Source organism: Microtus oregoni, unplaced genomic scaffold (genome assembly GCF_018167655.1).
Source record: "Microtus oregoni isolate MIOR12 unplaced genomic scaffold, Mior012 000000F_ref0000247, whole genome shotgun sequence".
In the NCBI taxonomy this organism is placed as follows: domain Eukaryota; kingdom Metazoa; phylum Chordata; class Mammalia; order Rodentia; family Cricetidae; genus Microtus; species Microtus oregoni.
The window spans coordinates 35,798,261-35,816,875 of record NW_024543059.1 but is presented as its reverse complement, the minus strand read 5'-3'; the positions used below and the strand labels follow the sequence as shown (position 1 = coordinate 35,816,875).

At 37.6% G+C, this 18,615-nt stretch overlaps 2 long non-coding RNA genes across 2 annotated transcripts in view; both read left to right on the top strand.

Annotated features, from left to right (window-relative positions):
- The window catches only part of LOC121451885, a 65,858-nt gene extending 63,630 nt beyond the window's left edge, over positions 1 to 2,228 (top strand). Inside the window, exons 8-10 of the long non-coding RNA XR_005974758.1 lie at positions 777 to 866; positions 1,072 to 1,181; positions 2,148 to 2,228. This is a non-coding gene — a long non-coding RNA (uncharacterized LOC121451885). The remainder of the gene's footprint in view (positions 1 to 776; positions 867 to 1,071; positions 1,182 to 2,147) is intronic.
- A 15,217-nt stretch (positions 2,229 to 17,445) lies between these two features.
- The window catches only part of LOC121451878, a 32,827-nt gene continuing 31,657 nt past the window's right edge, over positions 17,446 to 18,615 (top strand). The window contains exon 1 of the long non-coding RNA XR_005974757.1: positions 17,446 to 17,540. This is a non-coding gene — a long non-coding RNA (uncharacterized LOC121451878). The remainder of the gene's footprint in view (positions 17,541 to 18,615) is intronic.

The following is an 18,615-nucleotide window of genomic DNA, read 5'->3' as shown; positions in this document are numbered from 1 at the left end:
TTAGATGGCACCAGTGTACCTCACGTTTCATAACTATATTCTCCGTTAGCTGATTGATACCAGGCCTCCTCTCATTCTTCCCTTAGGAAATATTTATTTCCCCAGCATCCTTTGATAGGGAAGGTAACTGTGGGAACACATCAAGTTAGACTTATCACAGAGAGAGGGCATAGAAGACATTTATTTCTCAATAAAATCTATGGTTGAACACCTTAGAAAGTGTTGCTTTTACTAAAGCTTTAGAGAATAATTTTAAGACATCTGATATTTGTATCTTTTTAAAATTAAACCTACATTTTGGTATATGATCTGCTTCTTTAAGTATATTTAAAAATTTTTGAAACTATAATTACATCCTTTTCCCCTTTTATTCTTTTCAATCTTCCCATATAGCCTTCATTGTTCACTTTTAGATTCATAACTTCTTTTTTATTGTTTGTTTTTACACACACAGACACATACACACAAACATACACATCCCTAAATAAATAAATAAATACAAAAATCACTTATATGTGTTTATATAAGCGAAAACTCACATTTTACTATGTTATCCAATTAGGACAGAACATTGGGAAAATTTTGTATCCAGTATATCTTTTGGCAATTTATAAGATGAGTTAAATTATTAGCAGTAAAGAACATTTTTGAGCCCTTAATTTATCTCAGATATGTTTGTATTTATAATCATGTGTCTGTGTTTGTGTGTGTTGTGTCATATCTCAGCACACGGGAAAACAGGAAGTGTGAGTGAAATGCTCTTATATTGTTCTCAGGACGGTTTCATCAGTACTGGATTTCTTGTGGTTCTATACAAACTTTAGAAAAACGTTGAACATTGCAAGAAGAGAATGGCATAAATGGAGGTCTGTATGCCCACTGTATGTATATCTCTATTGCCTGTGAATATTGCAGTAATAATACTATTGAAACTACTTGCTTGGTATTTTGAACTTTATAAATCTTTTGTAGATCTTACTATTCCTCTGAATATGATTTTTCTATTTAAGTGTACAGTTTCTCGGTATTTATTCCTAAACATTTTTCTGTTTTTTTATGATCCTGATGTAGGGTCTTACAAGCTTGCTCATGATAATCTCTGACACAGGCATGCAGGAAGTGCTTCTCCCCAACTTCTGAGAAGGTTCCACTGAAGACTCACTCACCACACCTAGCTGGTAGTATGTTAAGTCTTGTTTTATTTTTCCCTTTCCTTTAATAATACATTTCTTGCATGTAATATTTTATACTTTCTAACCAGTTAACTAATTCAATGTGATGTTTAAAAATATTTGAGTCTCTTGATTTACCTTTCTTTTTTACTTAAATATGTCAGGACCTGTTTTGGATTTTGACTTTTTACTTCATTTTTGACTATTATTATTTAGTAGTTGCTGACATACTTGGTATCACTTTTTTATTTATGATACCTAAGAGACATCATGCTGGAACACTGAGCTAGAACACTGAAGAGTTTTAAGAGATAGGTGGTGATGTAGACATGGAATTTAAAGGGCTGGTAGTCTCTAGGATCCGCGTGACAGAATCTGTGTCAATGAAAATAAGCTGAAATTGGAAGGAGGAGGATCACCATTGTTGACCTTGTTTCTACAATTTTACTCATATAGAGAACAATTTTATATATATATATATATATATATATATATATATATATATATACACACACACAAATGTATTTAGGTGTTCATTTTGTAGCACCTGATTCCATTTCACTAGTCTAGATTTAACTGTATATCATATGCAAGTGATTTCATGATAACTAATTTGTCCTAATGTTTAAAATAAGAGTGAAAAATTCTAGTTCCCTCTCTTTGGTCTTCTAAATCAATATTGTGCCAATGTTGGCTATTTTGTGTCAGCTCCTTATAAAGCATAATGAATTTGACCATAGACCATAATGCAATATATATTCATCACTGCTGCTGAGATACTTTTAGCATCTAAATAGCTTTGAAAATTATTGGCGTCTAAAGTCAACGAATTGCTATATTTAAAATAAAATGCCTATTATTAATAATCTTAAAAATATGTTTATCTATTTCAGAGTACTTACATCTCTTTTTCCACATTTTGTCCTTTTACTTCCATCATTTATTTCTCATCCAACTTCTGACTGTGCTGTTCAGTAAGATTCCAATGCAAGCCATGCTTCCTCTTTGCATCTCAAGAAGTTGACACTGGAGGAGACCTCTTTTCCTGAGTTTAAGGTATAAAAGAACCACTTACTTCCTGATTTAATTTTGAATCGTTGATTACTCATGGATTGGATTGAATTCTGGCTTTCTTGTGTTTTGGAGTTTCCTGGTTATTTGAGGAAATACTGGAATTTAGGGTAAAGATCAAGTCCGACTGCGCTCTCATCCATGCCAGACTCAATTTGTTGAATTTAGTCTTTTGTACAAGTGTTCCTGGGTCACAGCATCTGTAAATGACAGTTTAGGAGACATTGAGAGCAGAGGAATTGACATGTGTTTCTGTTTGTCTTAGATATTTAGAATTTGCGAGCAAACTCTAAAGTCTTCTAGCTGCAGGATGGTTCACCCCCTGTAATGTGAAGAATGAATCAATGAGGAGTAATTCTTCTTCCATGTAGATAAGGTGGAGTGTTTCCTGGTCTATTTCTATAGCCAACATTGCTGGAGCTGGTCAGGCCTACACAGCTCGAGACAGGAACAGCAGACTTCTGACAGATCTTATTTTTCAGTGCATCCCAATCCTGTAATGAGGCTAGTGTACGATTTATTCTGGCAGGTGTAGCTCTTATTCTAGATAAAGAGTACAGGTGATCTTTGTGATGCCCAAGTTTATTTTCAAATTTAACCCATTTTATTCATGTATTCAATTATTTGGGTTTTTAAGACAGTGTTCCCCCGCAGCTTTGGAGCCTGTCTTGGAATTAGCTTTTGTAGCTCAGGCTGGCCTTGAACTTACAGATTCCCCTGCCTCTGCCTCCCGAGTTCTAGGATTAAAGGCGTGCGCCACCGCTTTCCAGCACATGTGTTCAATTTTTATAACTAGTTTGCATATGTATTTGAAATATTATCTAGCATTAAATAAGCTTTGAGGTTATTTTATATTTCTTTAGAGTTTCTTTGTTTTCTTTAAATTTTACATCATAAACAGATGAGTATAAAAAATGTGTGATATCAGATGAGATTGGGCACGTTCCGGGTGGTATGGCCATAGACCATATTTAGCCCCTTAACAGGCAAAAAAATTCAAAGAAAACACAACAATATACATAAACCAGATCTCTGTTTATATTCCATCTTTAGGTGGTTTATTTTTCTTACCTTATAACTTTTGCTACAAGTTTAATATTTATCTTATTATCTTTACTACTTTACTCTATTGGTGTCTGTACTCTTTTATATTGCATTTCCTGTCGCTTTACTTTTTTCATCACTCTCCCAAGCCTACATACATTTATCTGACACTGTGAATCATTTAGAATTCTTTTATGTATGATTATGTCCTATTGTGTATCTGTAATCTTTTTCTGCCATACAGAGCTTTTAAAATTATAAACAGTTTCACTACAGCAGTCGTTTGTGCTGGCTCCTCCTCTCTCAACATTTCCAAATGGCAGAGGGACCATTACCACCAGCTCTGGTACCACCAGCTAGGAGCTGTACTCACCACTGTAAATCTGAAGGAACATGCAGCACATAAACCCTTTTTTTCTGAGTAATAGCTAAGTATGCCATATAGTACACTACATGGCCTGGTAATATCTCTGTATGGTGGCAGGAATCTGCCATTCTCTCCTGCTTGTGCATGCCTAGTAGACCTGATTCTGCTGCCTACCTAGGGAGGAACTGCAGAGCCATTAGCATGGTCTCAGCTACTTTCCTCAAGATACCATGTGGGCACACAAGTATCCAGGCCCACAAACGCCATTCCAGTGCTCAGCTACCTGAAAGAGACAGAGCAGTTTGTGTTGCCATTTTGAAACCATGTTTTTTTTTTTTCCTTTGCTACTATTGCTGAATTAGGAAGACCTTTCCTAAAAGAGCTGAAGCATGCTGCCATCATGGAGAGCCCATTCAGAAAAAAAAAATGCAGCTAAACTTTAATTTTTACTGTCTAAAATTTTTTTGCAAGCCCTCTCAGGTAATGTGGATTTAGCTAGCACAAGTTGGAGCATCAATCAGTTGTAGGAAATTGCACTTGTTTTTTCCCCATTGGCCATACTCTCAAAATAACCACAAAAAAAAAAACCTGTCTTATTAATTCACTGCTTCGTCCATTAGATCTAGTTTCTTATTAAGATGTAGTTAACTCTTACATCTTATATTAACCCATTTCTATTTAATCTGTATATCGTCATGTGGATGTGGCAAGATTACAGCTCATCTGTTCCTGGTGGAGGTTACATATAATCTCCTGACTTAGTCTTTCTCCCAGCATTCGGTTTAGTTTTCCCCACCTACTCTATCACTGTCCAAGTCAGTTATTTTTTTCATTAGCCAATGAAAGTAACACATATAGAGAAGGACCTTCCACACCACATGTACTCTTTCTTCTCTCTCTTAAACCCATGTCCATTTATCTAACAACGTGACCTATTTAGAGTTATTTTTTTTGTCTGAATCTGTTTTATTGTGTATCTGTAATCATTTTCTGACCAGGGGAGTTTTTTTTAATGCTAAGCAGGAATGCTTAGGACTAACTATGTGGCTTTGCCTGTTGCTCTGCCCCATCCAACATGGTGGAGGTATGCTTACCAACTCTGTGAGCCATGCTATCTGCCCTAGCTCCAGGAATGCAAAGGATGTGTGTTGCCATTAATCACCTTATAGCAGTCTACTCACAAAACCAATTTAAGTGTTCCATAGTAGGACCTCCTGAAACTTTTTGTGCTCCTGGCATGAACCAGGAAGCTGTCTCTTGTAGAGAAGCCATGCCTCTGCTTGTGGCCAGGAAGCAAAGGCTATCTGGAAAAGATATGCTTCTACCAAGAAACCACACTTGGCTCCATAGTTTGTGGGTTTGGAACCCTCATTTTCATGAGATTTCTAAAGCTTTTTAAGGCCATATGAAGATCCATGTTCCAGACTATGGGTGCCATTTGGTAACTGGAAACTGCTTGTTTGTTTTCTTACCACTCAGCCCCAAATAATCACACAAAAACTATATTTATCAGAACACTGTCTAGACAATGACTCAGTCAGGCATTTTCCTAGTCAGCTCTTATATCTTAAATTAACCCATTTGTATTAATATTTGCATCAATACAATCTGTGGCTTGCTAGTAAAGTTTCTGCATTCTTCCCTTTCAGCAGCTACAGGGCATCACTCTGACTCTGACTACACTCCCCATATTTCTATCAAGTAGACATATGTTAAAATTAAACTTAGAGCAAGTAATTCAAAATAATTTTAAAGCAATTTTAAAGTTTACTAGTGTAAAATAATTTTCAAATATTTAAAAAATGCATTTTCATAGCAAGACATTTCAAAATTCAACTAATAGCCTCGCTCTTTGTTTGGTCACAACCCCACCCCAAAAAATTTCTTGTTTACCTCATTACAGGGTAAGGATGAACAGGGACTTAAGAACTTCCAGACTTCTGATGCTTTTCTCTCCAGTGTCTAGCCAGCTCCTGCTTTGCAGGACAGACAAAAGAGAGCTCCTCAAGTTGTAGTAAGACTAAGCAACTTGCCTTGTATTAAGATTGCACACGGCAACACAGTATGGAGTTGTGTCTCAGAAGCCATTAAAGAAGTCACAAACAGCAGCTGCTCCTATTGTTATGAGTCTCACAAGAAGACCATGCTTCAATGACTATAATCTTTTGAATTAGGTTTGTGCTGCCAGGAGCAGATGTGTCTCATTGTCATGAAAAGTACTCAGTTCTTAAAACACTTTAAATGCCATTTTCTATAGTATTTGAAAAGTTTCAATAATGCCTATCCATCTCTGTACATCTAGAAAATCTAATTAACGTGAATTCAAGCTTGACTGTTATAGATGATTAGCTATTAACATTTATTTATTATTTTTTACATTTTTAAATGAGCTTCCAAAACACGATACCTTAATCAAGAGCAGAAATATACATATAACAAAAATGACCTTAAATTTATATCAATAAACCAAGATCCATACCAATGCAAATCTCTTTAGCATATACCCATTTAAATATAAACAAACATCTATAAACAATATTAGGGAATTTTGGCATCATTCTTTCCAATCTGCTTCTTTTTTTATTGGGCAAAGCATTTTTGTGGGGTGTTTATGGTGATTGTTTGGGGTAATCTTGGTCCAAAAATGACATTAGTCTGGAAGATTCTACAGGTACATATCTTCTGTGGAAACAAAAGAAGAAATTGTTTTCCAAAGCCACATATATTTAGATCCACATTTTGAAGACAAGGTACCTTTAAAATATATATGTTGGTTACTTAGCTTCTCACAGGCAAAAAATTCAAACAAAAACAGCAATATAAATAATCCAAACTCTCTGTTTATATTCCATATTTATGTGTTTATTTTACTTTATTACTTTTTCTACAAGTTTAATAATCGTTTTATCTTTACTCCTTTTATCTATGACTGTCTGTTTCTTTCATTCATTCATTTATTTATTTATTTATTTATTAAAGATTTCTGCCTCCTCCCCGCCACCTCCTCCCATTTTCCTCCCCCTCCCCCAGTTAAGTCCCGCTCTCTCATCAGCCCAAAGAGCAATCAGGGTTCCCTGCCCTGTGGGAAGTCCAAGAACCACCCACCTCCATCCAGGTCTAGGAAGTTGAGCATCCAAACTGCCTAGGCTCCCACAAAGCCAGTACGGGCAGTAGGATCAAAACCCAGTGCCATTGTTCTTGAGTTCTGCTATGTTCAGCGAGTCCGGTTTTATCCCATGCTTTTTCAGACCCAGGCCAGCTGGCCTTGGTGAGTTCCTGATAGAACAAACCCATTGTGTCAGTGTGTGGGTGCACCCCTCATGGTCCTGAGTTCCTTGCTCATGCTCTCTGTCCTTCTGCTCCTGATTTGGACTTTTGAATTTTCCTCCGATGCTCCAATGTGGGTCTCTGTCTCTGTCTCCTTTCATCTCTGACACTGTGACTTGTTTAGAGTTCTTTTATGTCTGAATCTGTCTTATTGTGTATCTGCAATCTTTTTTTTTTTTTGACCAGAGATTTCAAATTTTAACCAGCTTGGTCAAAGCGGCCCTGGGTTCAGGCTCCTTCTCTCTCCACCTTTGAAAATGGTGGAATTACCATTACCACCATCTCTGGGACCACCAGGTAGGAGCTGTGCTTACCACTTTAACTCTGATAAGGAATGAGCAGCACATGAGCCATTTTTATCTGAGTAATAGCTACATCTACCATGCAGTGCGTTACATCACCTGGTAATATCTCTGTGTATGGCAGCAGGAATCTGTCATGCTCTTCTCCTTATGCAAGCATAGTAGACCTGATTCTGCTGCCTGCCCAGGTGGGAATCGCTGAGCCATTAGCATGGTCTCAGCTACTTTCCTCCTGACCCCTAGTAGGTACACAAGCACGTAGGCCCACAAATACCATTTCAATGCTCAGCTTCCTGAAAGTGCCAGAGTGGTTTGTGCTGCTGTTTTGAAACCACATTTTTTTTTCTTTGCTACTACTGCTGAATCAGGAAGGTCATTCTTAAAGGAACTGCAGTATGCCTCCAGCAAGCAAAGCCAATCCAGGAAAAAAAATGCAGCCCGACTTGGTTCATAGTGTCTAGAATTTCTTTCCGAGCCCTCTCAGTTTTTATGTGGATTGAGCTAGCACACTTTGGAGCACCAATCTGTTGTAAGAAGATCACTTGCTTGTCCCTGGCTGCCCAAACTCCAAAAATAACCACACAGAAACTGTATTAATCAATTTACCGCTTGGTCCATTACATCTAGCTTCTTATTCACATCTTAATTTAACCCATTTCTGTTAATCTGTATAGTGCCACATGGCTGTGGCTTACATGCAAGGTTTCAGCTCGTCTCTTCCCAGAGGTGGCTACACGGCATCTCCTGACTCTTTCTGTCTCCCAGCATTCAGTTTAGTTTTCCCCTCTCTACTCTATCACAGGCCATGGCAGTTACTATTTGCATTAGCCAATAAAAGGAACACATATACAGAAGGACCTCCCACACCACATATACTCTATTCTTTCTCTCTTAAGCCCCTGTCCATTTATTCAACAAAATGACCCATTCACAGGTCTTTTTTTTTGTCTGAATCTGTCTTATTGTGCATCTGTAATCATTTTCTGAACAAGGGAGGATTTTTTTTAAGTGCTAATCAGACATAGGTAGGAATAACTCTGTGGCTTTGCTCATTGTCTCTGACCTGTACAATATGGTGGAGGTTGTTCATCACCTCTGTACGTCATGCTACCTTCCCATGCTCCAGGAATGTAGAGGGCTTATGTTGCCATTAATCAACTTGTAGCTCTTGACTCACAAACCCTTTTAAGTGCTCCAAACCTCCTGAAATATTTTGTGCTACCAGTATGAACCAGCATGCTATCTTTTAAAGAAGCTGTGCCTCTACTTGTGGCCCAAAATGAGCCTATCTGTAAAAACTTGTGGCTATCAAAAAACTACATTTGGTGACAATTTTTGTGGGTATAGAGCCCTTCTTTCTTTCTTGAATTATTAAAAGCAATTTTAGGTCTTTTGGGAATTCATGTCCCAGACTGTGGGTGCCATTTTGTAACTGGAATCTGCTTGTTTGTTTTCTGCCCACCCAGACCCAAGTAATGACATAGAAACTATATTAATTACAACACTGTTTGAACAATAACTCAGGCAGGCATATTCCTATTTATCTCTTATATCTTAAATTAACCCCTTTGTATTAACCTGTGCATCAACACAATTACTACTTAAGTTCCTTCATTTTTGTCCTTTAGCAGCTACAAGGCATCTCTCTGACTCTGCCTACTCTCTCTATGTATGTCAGGTAGGCAATTGTTAAAGTTAAACTTAGAGCAAGTAATTCAAAAGAAGTTTAAAGCAAAATTATGGTTTACTTAGTGTAAGATAATCTCCAAATTTATTATAAAATATTTAAAATCTATTTTTTCAGCAAGATGTTCCAAAATTTAACTAGTAACCTCCCTGTTAGGTCATAGCCCCACCAGAGTAAATTTCATGTTACCCTCAACACAGGATAATAATGAGCAGAAAATTAAGGACTTCCAACTCCTATTGCTTTTCTCTACAGTGTCAGACCAACTCTAGCTTTGTAAGGGATGCAATATATAGCACATCACGTTGTACTAAGACTAAACAACTTGCTACTAGTCCAATAGTAAGACTGTATAAAGCAACACAGTATGAGGAGTGGAGTTCCAGAAGTAAGTAAAGGAGTCAGAGACAGCAGCTGCTTCCATTGTTGTGAGTCTCAGAAGAAGACCAAGCTACAAAGTATCACATATATGCAGAGGGCCTAGGTCATCCAATGAAAGTTCCCTGCTTGTCAGCTAAAGTGTTGTAATCTCCTCTGCTGAACTCTAAACAAATCACAGTGTCAGGGATGAAAGGAGACAAAGACAGAGACCCACATTGGAGCACCGGACTTAAATCCCAAGGTCCAAATCAGGAGCAGAAGGAGAGAGAGCATGAGCAAGGAACTCAGGACCATGAGGGGTGCACCCACACACTGAGACAATGGGTTTGTTCTATCAGGAACTCACCAAGGCCAGCTGGCCTGGGTCTGAAAAAGCAATGGATTCTGTGGGTTTTCTTTTGGTTCCCTTGAACCCTTTGACTCCTATAATCCTTCCTGCCTTTCTTCTGCAGAATTCACATAGCTTAACCTAATGTTTGACTGGGTGTCTCTGCATGTGTTTCTACTACTTGCTGCAGGAAGGCAATATGACTATTGAGTATATTGAGTATGACCAATGAGAATAGCAGAATGTTGTTAGGCAATATTACACTAATGTAGATTTTATTCTACAGTTGTATTTTGTTCTATTCTAGGCCCCTGGGTCATTGAGCTTTTGCATCCTGGAACTGCAGGCAATGTTAGGTTTGGACTCAATCTTGTGGCATGGGTATTAGTGTGGACCAGTCATTGGTTGGTCACTCCCACAATCTCTGTACCACTCTTACCTCAGTATATCCCATAAGCAGGACAGTCTGTTGAAGTTTATGTCCCTGGGTTGTTGATACATTCCTTTCACTGGATGTCTTGCCTAGTCTCAAAAGATGACCAATTCAGGCTAAGTATTCACAACTGCTAGGAGTCTTAGCTGGGGTCATCTGTGTAGGATGTTGTGAGTTTCCCTTGTACCAGGCTTCTTCCTCACCCCACAATGCCCCTGTCCAGTCAGTTCATTCAGTGCTACCCCTTCCCATTCTGAATCTTCATGTTTCAACCCCTCCCAAAATGTGGTACATTTACATAATGGTGTATTACTCATCTGTTAAAAATAATGACACAAAGAAATTGGAAGAAATATGAATGGAACTAGAAAAAAAATCCTGAGTGAATTAACCCAGACACAGAAAGACAAACATGGTATATACTTACTAGTAAGTAAATATTAGTTGTAATTTAAAGGATAACTATTTTTCAAGTCACAGACACAGAGATGCTAGGTAACAAGGAAAGCCCAAGCAGGACACTGTGATCTCCCTGCAAAGGGAAAATAGAAGAGATTTTGTGGGTGGACATAAATCCATTCTTAGTCAAATGCTTTAAAAAATTTTCAATTAAAATAAAATTATTTATATTTTACCTTTACTTAAAAGGCTTTCTTATATCTACCTATTCTTTATATTTATTTTTCTATACGAGAGTACAATGCAAATTACATATAGTGGATGGAATATTTAATTAAGACTATCTGTACATAGGCATTTTTACCATTAACCAATTATTTAATTCTAAGGTGTTAGCTAATTTTACTCTTACTGTGCTTGTAATTTTAAAGTTTTTAAGCCCTGAAATCAACAAACTTCCAAGTCAAAAGAAAAAAGAATGTTTATATTTCAACAAGTGCTTTAGAGGTATTTGTGATATTAAATTGAGGGACATTTTATAGAAAAAAACTAGAAAAAGAGGAAGAATCACAGAGCTAAATACATATAATTATATTTAGTCATTTTAATATATGTTTTCCTTATTAAATATATAAATATAATGAGACCAGCAATAATAAAAATTTTCCTATTAATTGTAAAACACTTTCTTTAAGGGAAGTATTAAACAATATCTGGGGCCTTCATTCAGTATACATAAAACATAATATTTTTTATTTGTTACATAGGTGGATTCCCCCTCCCTATTTTTCATGTTTTAACCCCTACATCCCAGATTTCACAGAATACATTGAAGTCTCATATTATAAGGGTCCTGTTTTGTATCACTACTTATGAGGAGTCACTGAACAATAGGAAAAGGTTGAATGGCTCTATCTACCCTTATTATTTTTGAAGGTATATTAATAGGTTCAGCTGTAATTATTTTAAGCAGGCACAGCTAGAGTTATAAATAAGGATTTTTTTTTAGTTTAAAAGATATTGTACAATATCACCATAATAAAAACAGATCTACATGACCTGTTCCCGATGCATGAACTGGCTCTTTGGAATCAATTCTATGGGATGCCTTGTCCAGCCTTGATTCAAGGGGGGGGGGGGACTTGGTCCTACCTCAACTTGATATACTATAATTAGTTTACTCCCATGGGAGGCCTTGCCCATTCTGAATGGAGATGGAGAAGGAGTGGATGGGAAAGTGGGTAGAAAGAAGTGGGGGAAAATGAGAAGAGAGGAGGGATTGAAAGCTGTCACTGCTATGCAAAATAAATAAATAAATAATTTTGAAAGGTTAAATCCCAAAATGCATACATAGAATAATGCAATAAGTTAATATTGCCTGTATTCTTAATGCTACACCATTAAGCCTTGTGAGTTTCCAAGTAAATCTTGTAGAAAGCAAGTTAGTCTTTATGACTTCGGAGGCATATAGAAAGATTTTTTTTGTGTGTTTTAAGTTTGCTTTCTGTGTTCATCATAATCATAATCAAATTTATGTTTAAATCATCAAACAGAATTTACCTGAGATAGCCCTGTTAGAAACTTAGAAGCTGGATTTATTTCCTAGAGATTTTAATGGAGGTTCCGAACTTTCATCTTTTCCATGTACAAGTATCCAGTTTGCTTTTTTTAATAGACACCTATATACAGCAATATAACTCCTAGTGACATGTAGATGTTTGAAATAGTTTACCAAATAACAATGCTCAAGCACATATTGTTGTTGTTGTTTTTTAATTGGTCCTTTGTTCACCCTTTCCCTGTCACAGGGCTTTCATGACTTAGGAGAGAGATGCTGAAGTAAATTTTGAGACAAAATCTCTCTGGGCTGAGATGGACCAGCTACATCTTATCTCCAGAACTAGTTTCTCAGTGAAGTAAAACAGCACATGACACTTTTATAATATTTTATACATCCAAAAGATATCTAAATTTCTGCAAGCCTGAACCCAGTGCTCAACAAGGGAAAAAAATGAAAGAAAGGATATCTGGACTTTTGAGCAGAAATCATGGCAGACATTAAGTAGAAGGCAAAGAATTCTTAAGAACATAAAGACTATTCTTTCCAGTAATGGCCAACAGGCTAAGAGACCCATTAGAAAGGGCAGAACCTAGTGTATGTCTATCTCCAAATTCCTTTACAATTCATGAAAACAAGAGAATTTCTCCATATATAAAAACATTGAAAAACCAAACCAATCACTTGTATTGCTTTGAAAAATGTGCCTTTCACCTTTCTTTCTGTGTGTTTTCTGAGGTAAGATCCTGAACACACTGGATGGCAAGGCTACTGGGTATTCTTGTGTCTCAGCAGGGGTAGAGAAGTAGGAGTGACTGCCCAATTTACATTTTGTAGCTCCTATTTCTATGTTCCTACAGCCATTCTTTGCCATTTTGAGAATGGTTTTTAATCTGAGACAGTATCTTGTTTTCATTCCTTACTCCCCATGTGCCACAAAAGACCCTTTGAGAAGTAAAAAAGGAGTTAATAAAGTTCAGGCTTTGGTCATGGTAGCAAAAGTGAACTGAATAGTGAGGGATGGCAAACATTAAGAAGACTTGTTAATTACAAAGGGGAAGAATCTTTCCCATTCCATCATATGAAATAGTCTCCATCAGTTTAAATATTAAAATAGAAAGTCTCAAATTCAGCTCAGCAGTGGATATTGTTCATTGTACAGTAGAATAAATTGAGGCTGAGTTCTGGAAAGGTATCAGAAGGATTTTATTTTTTCTTTTAAATTTTCTTCTAGAAAGGTCAAAATGTGTAACAGAATACACGATAGTTACAGAATCAATGTAAAATCAGGGGTCAAAAACTATCCTATCACAGGGTTATTTCATATCCAAAATGTGTTTGCTAGATAGTAGGGTGTCTGCACGTTTTAGGAGTTTGAAGACCACAGAGCTCATGGAAACTTCCCTGCACAATTATCAGTGCAAGTTCAAAGATGAGACTCAAGGATCCTCAAGACATAAGCAGGCTGTATCCAAATTAGTTCCCATGAGTTACCATGTCCCAGAATTTTTGGAAGTGTTAGATGCATGGTCTATTTGCATGGAGAAGGCCTTACATTTGGAGACTGTCTGAGCAAAAGAAAGGGGAGTGAATGAGAGAAAGGTGGATATGAAGAGTGAACAAATGACAGCCTGAGGGCCTCCTGACTTCCAGGCTCATTAGCATCCCCAGTGGTAGTAAGAGAAGGAGAACAAGGGAAGTCTCTGTGTAGTGCTCAGGGATTGAAGTTTGGAAGGATTATATGTTGTAATTAAATTATAATCACAAAAATAAGAATAAGAAAGCAGTCACACAGTAGCATACACAAATGCATACACACACATAAGTATAAGCACTCACAGATAAACACAGAAACAGACACACATAAATACATACACACAAAGAAAATAGAGTTCTTTAAGTTATGACACAATAGTGATGTTAGATGTAGGGAAGGATTTAAAATTATGTTATGGATGGTGGGATTCAGAAACACAAAATAACAATATACTTCTATTGAATAAGACATCCTAAAGAAATGAAGGTATCAGAGAAAACAGTTGAGTTCACTTCTGTATGTTTCCTTTCTGCACTCTCTCTGAGCTCATTCATCATTTCATAATTGCATGTGGACACATACACACCTAGATACACACATACGTAAACACACAAACATGCAAAAAAAATTTAAAGTTGTTTTTTTTTTTTTTTTTTGTAATTCATCTTAAATTATTTCTTGACCATTGAAAGTTCAAGACCTTCCATGCTCATAGGGTATATTGCTTGACCAGGGGTAGAACTCCCATTTTTTTCTTTAATCTAATCATCCTTTGTAAGTCAATCTAATAGTCCCAATTCCGTGTTATGGCTCATGTGTATATTCACAGCAGTTATGAAAACTGACGTAGAAAGATGGCAAATATTCAGCAGCAACCTGCACTTGGCTGCCCAGAATCAAATTGAGAAGGGCTCATATAGAAATGCAGGCCTTCTTATAGGAAGCCAGTATCTATTCCCAAGGAGCCAGGTACATGCTCACGCTCCAGGAAACACTGATTGTTTTCCTTGGTTGTCACATGGAGCCAGATTTCATGTTAAGTTACATTTTTTCTGTCTTTCTTGTTTCAGTTTCCCTGTTTCTGTGGTAACAACGGGGGGGGGGGGCAGACATGCAATAGCAGCTCAGAACGAAATCTCCATAGTTACAGCAGGCCCTTGATTTCCATTGCTAGCTTTGAGATCTGCCTCTTGAATGGTCCAAATCTATTCTCTAGATGATTGCACACACTCAGCCAATCAGAGGCAACCAGAGATAATATTTGTCTTTACACAAAGGGTTTTTGTCAGTCAGGCTCCTGGCTGGAGACCAGCTCTCAGCTGGTTCCTGGTTCTAGCCAGGACCTGACTATAACCTACTAGTCAGTGAAGGAGGATTGCTCCTGAAACCTGCCAGAAGAGAGATTCCTTTGAAATCCAGCATAGGCAGGTACTTGCTAAAATTTCTCACATGCAGCCTGAGTCAACCTGCTCCTTTTTCCTCTGCAGGAAGTAAGCAGCAGCATCCCGTTTAAGATGCATCATTCTCATTCAGCTTTGGTTTTTGGCTTTATCTGTAATGCATGCCATTCATCTCAGCCTTCGGTATCTAACCATGACAGGAGACCTGCTGCTCCTTACACTCCCTTCATAGACCTACTGTGTGAATAATTTTCTTCAAGTACATTTCTTATTTGGCAAACTGAAACTCTGAGAGCTCATAGCTGAAACATTTGCTGACAATATGTTTTATTTGCATGAAGTCTTTTCATTGAAGATAGTTTTTTGTTCCACACAATATATAATTACTATGGTTTTCTGTTTCCTGTCCTCCTACTCCTTTCTCACATTCCCACTAGTCCAAATCTATACTCTGTCTGTCTGTTTCTCTCTCTCTCTCTCTCTCTCTCTCTCCCTCTTTCTCTCTCTCTCTCTTTCTCTCTCTGTCTTTCATTCTTTCTTTCAATTGAATATACTCAGGCATTTAATAATAATAGCAATGATAATAATAGTAAAATATCAATAATAATGATAATATCAATAGTAATAAAAATAAAAACATCCAAATCGCACAAAAGAAACAAATATAAGAATAATAGCCAAAGAAAAGGAGAAGTACACAGATGCAAAGACACATATGTTCACACAAACATATATGCCACAAAACTACAAATGATGTTGGATTCCCCTCAGTATGCTGCAAATACCATTGGTTAATAAAGAAACTGGCTTGGCCTGACAAGGTAGAACAGATCTAGGTGGGGAACAATAAACTGAATGCTGGGAGAAAGGGGGCTGAGTTGGAGAGAAGCCATGGAGCTGCTGCCAGAGACAAATTCACTGAAACTTTACTGTTAGACCACGACCTCAGGGTGATGCACAGATTAATGGCAATGGGTTAAATTAAGATGTAAATGTTAGCCAATAAGAAAATAATGCTATGGGCCAAGCAGTGATTTAAATAATAAAGTTTCTGTGTGATTATTTTTAGGCTGAAAAGCTGGGAAACAAACAGGCAGTTCTTACCACAAATTGGTATGACAACCTATTCGACCGCATTTATGTAAAACCTGGAAAAGTTTAAAAAGTAATTTAGACACAAAAGAATAAAGTTAGGTATGGTTTCTTGGTACCTAGCGTTTTACTGGCATAGTGCTGCAGATCCTTTACGAGAGAACTTCCTGATTCAGTGATAGCAGAAGAAAAGCCATGTCATTTTGAAATGGTGGCCTCTTGGGCCATGATGCAAGTACAAACTAACAAGGTCTGGCTTTGGAGTATTTGATGGGTTTTGTGAGCAGAGTACTGCAACCTGCTTAATGGCACAACATAGATCTGCTGAATACTTGGAACTGGGGTGTGTGCAGCCCAGAGGCAGTCAATGGACCTCCTCCACCATGTTGGACTGGGCAGGGAAATCAGGCAGTGCCGTATTTCCCCAGTAATGGCACGGTATAAGTTCATAAGTGGGGTTTAGCATTTTTATAAGCTAATATACATGATATATATTAATATAACTTAATAAGAAATATATATATATTTCTTTTTTTAAACTTTTTTTATTGAGAAAAGAAAAAAAAACAAATTTCCTCCTCCTCCCAGCCTCCCATTTCCCTCCCCCTCCTCCCTCCCTTCTCCCCCTCCCCCCACTCCTCTCCCCCTCCCTCTCCAGTCCAAAGAGCAGTCAGGCTTCCCTGCCCTGTGGTAAGTCCTAGGTCCTCCCCTCTCCGTCCATTCCTAGGAAGGTGAACATCCAAACTGGCTAGGCTCCCACAAAGCCAGCACATTATGTAGGTTCAAAACCCCGTGCCATTGTCCTTGGCTTCTCATCAGCCCTCCTTGTTCGCCATGCTCAGAGAGTCCAGTTTTATCCCATGCTTTTTCAGTCACAGTCCAGCTGGCCTTGGTGAGCTCCCAATAGATCAGCTCCACTGTCTCAGTGGGTGGGTGTTCCCCTTGTGGTCCCGACTTCTTTGCTCATGTTCTCCCTCCTTCTGCTCCCCATCGGGACCTTGGGAGCTCAGTCCAGTGCTCCAGTGTGGGTCTCTGTCTCTGTCTCCATCCATCACCAGATGAAGATTCTTCTTACTTAGCTTCTTTATTTCTGCTCATAATTAATAAATTCAGGTTCTAGATAATCATCTATAATAGTCAAGCTTGTAGTCATGTTAGCTAGGATTTCTAGATATATAGAGATTTAATTCAGTTAGACGTTCTTCAAACCTTTGAAAGACTAGAGTATATGGCATTTAATTTTTTTAAGAACTTAGGACTTTTAATGACAGTGAGACACCTCAACTCCTGGCAGTATGAATTACATCAAAAGGAAGATGGACATTGAAGTGACTACTTATGGAGTTTGCTAGCCATTTGCTCAAGAAACTGCTCTTCCTGGGCTTTGAGATGAACTGGACATACACGAACCAGAAAGAAATGACTGCTGAAATTACCTAAAGGTGAGACTGTCCTTCATGGTTCCCTCTTTATGAAAGAGTCTGCTAGAAATTCTGCAGGACACAGAAAAATGTGACTAACAAACTGCCAATATAGGTGGAACTGTCTTTGAAATTTCTTGATTTGTGGAAAAGTTTGCTGGATACTAAGGGCCTGTAGGCTGAAGATGTATGCCCAAGCAGTACAGAAGAACCTTGGGAGACTGTCTAGACAACAGGATGTCTGTATCAATTCTAGAGGTTTTGAAGTTGCTTATAATGTACTTCCTGTTTACTTAGTAAATATTATATTCATCTGGAGTCTTTGATGAAGTTTAAATCAAGTTATAGTTATAATTATAGATTTCCTTAGTAATCATAAAAAATAAAATAGATATAAATATTTTAACTGTAATCTTGCTTGATAACGGTTTTGTTACATTTAATTTTACTATGTTAAAATTAAAACCTTCTTTTTTATTTAAATAGAAAAGGGGAGGTGATTCACATTGTATGCTATGAATACCATTGGTTAAAGAACCAGGCTTGACCTGTTAGGGTAGGACAGAGCTAGGTGGAGAAAAATAACCTGAATGCTTGGAGAAAGGAGGCTGAGTTAGATAGAAGCCACGAAGCTGCTGCTGGAGATGGACACACTTAAACTTTACTGTTAGACCACGACCTTGTGGTGATGCACAGATTAATGGAGATGGGTTAAATGAAGATGTAAGAGTTAGCCAATAAGAAGCTAGAGCTACTGGGCCAAGCACTGATTTAAAGAATAGTTTCTGTGTGATTATTTTGGGGCTGGGCAGCTGAGAAACAAACAGGTGGCTCCTTACAACACCCCAAATTGTAAACCATTACATATAGGCAAAGGATATATGAGGATAAAGAATTGCTGACAAGAATTATGAGACAAAGAACCTCCAAAAATGCCACTAATGGCCCTGTATTTGTGCCACCTACTGCTGGGCATTGAATGGTTTGTATGTGAAGCAAGACTCTACTGTATGGAACATGTTATTCATTTGCTCTCAGTTTTAATTGGATCTGTATTCAGGATTTGGGGTGGGGTCTTGGTGAAAAGCTTCCCTAG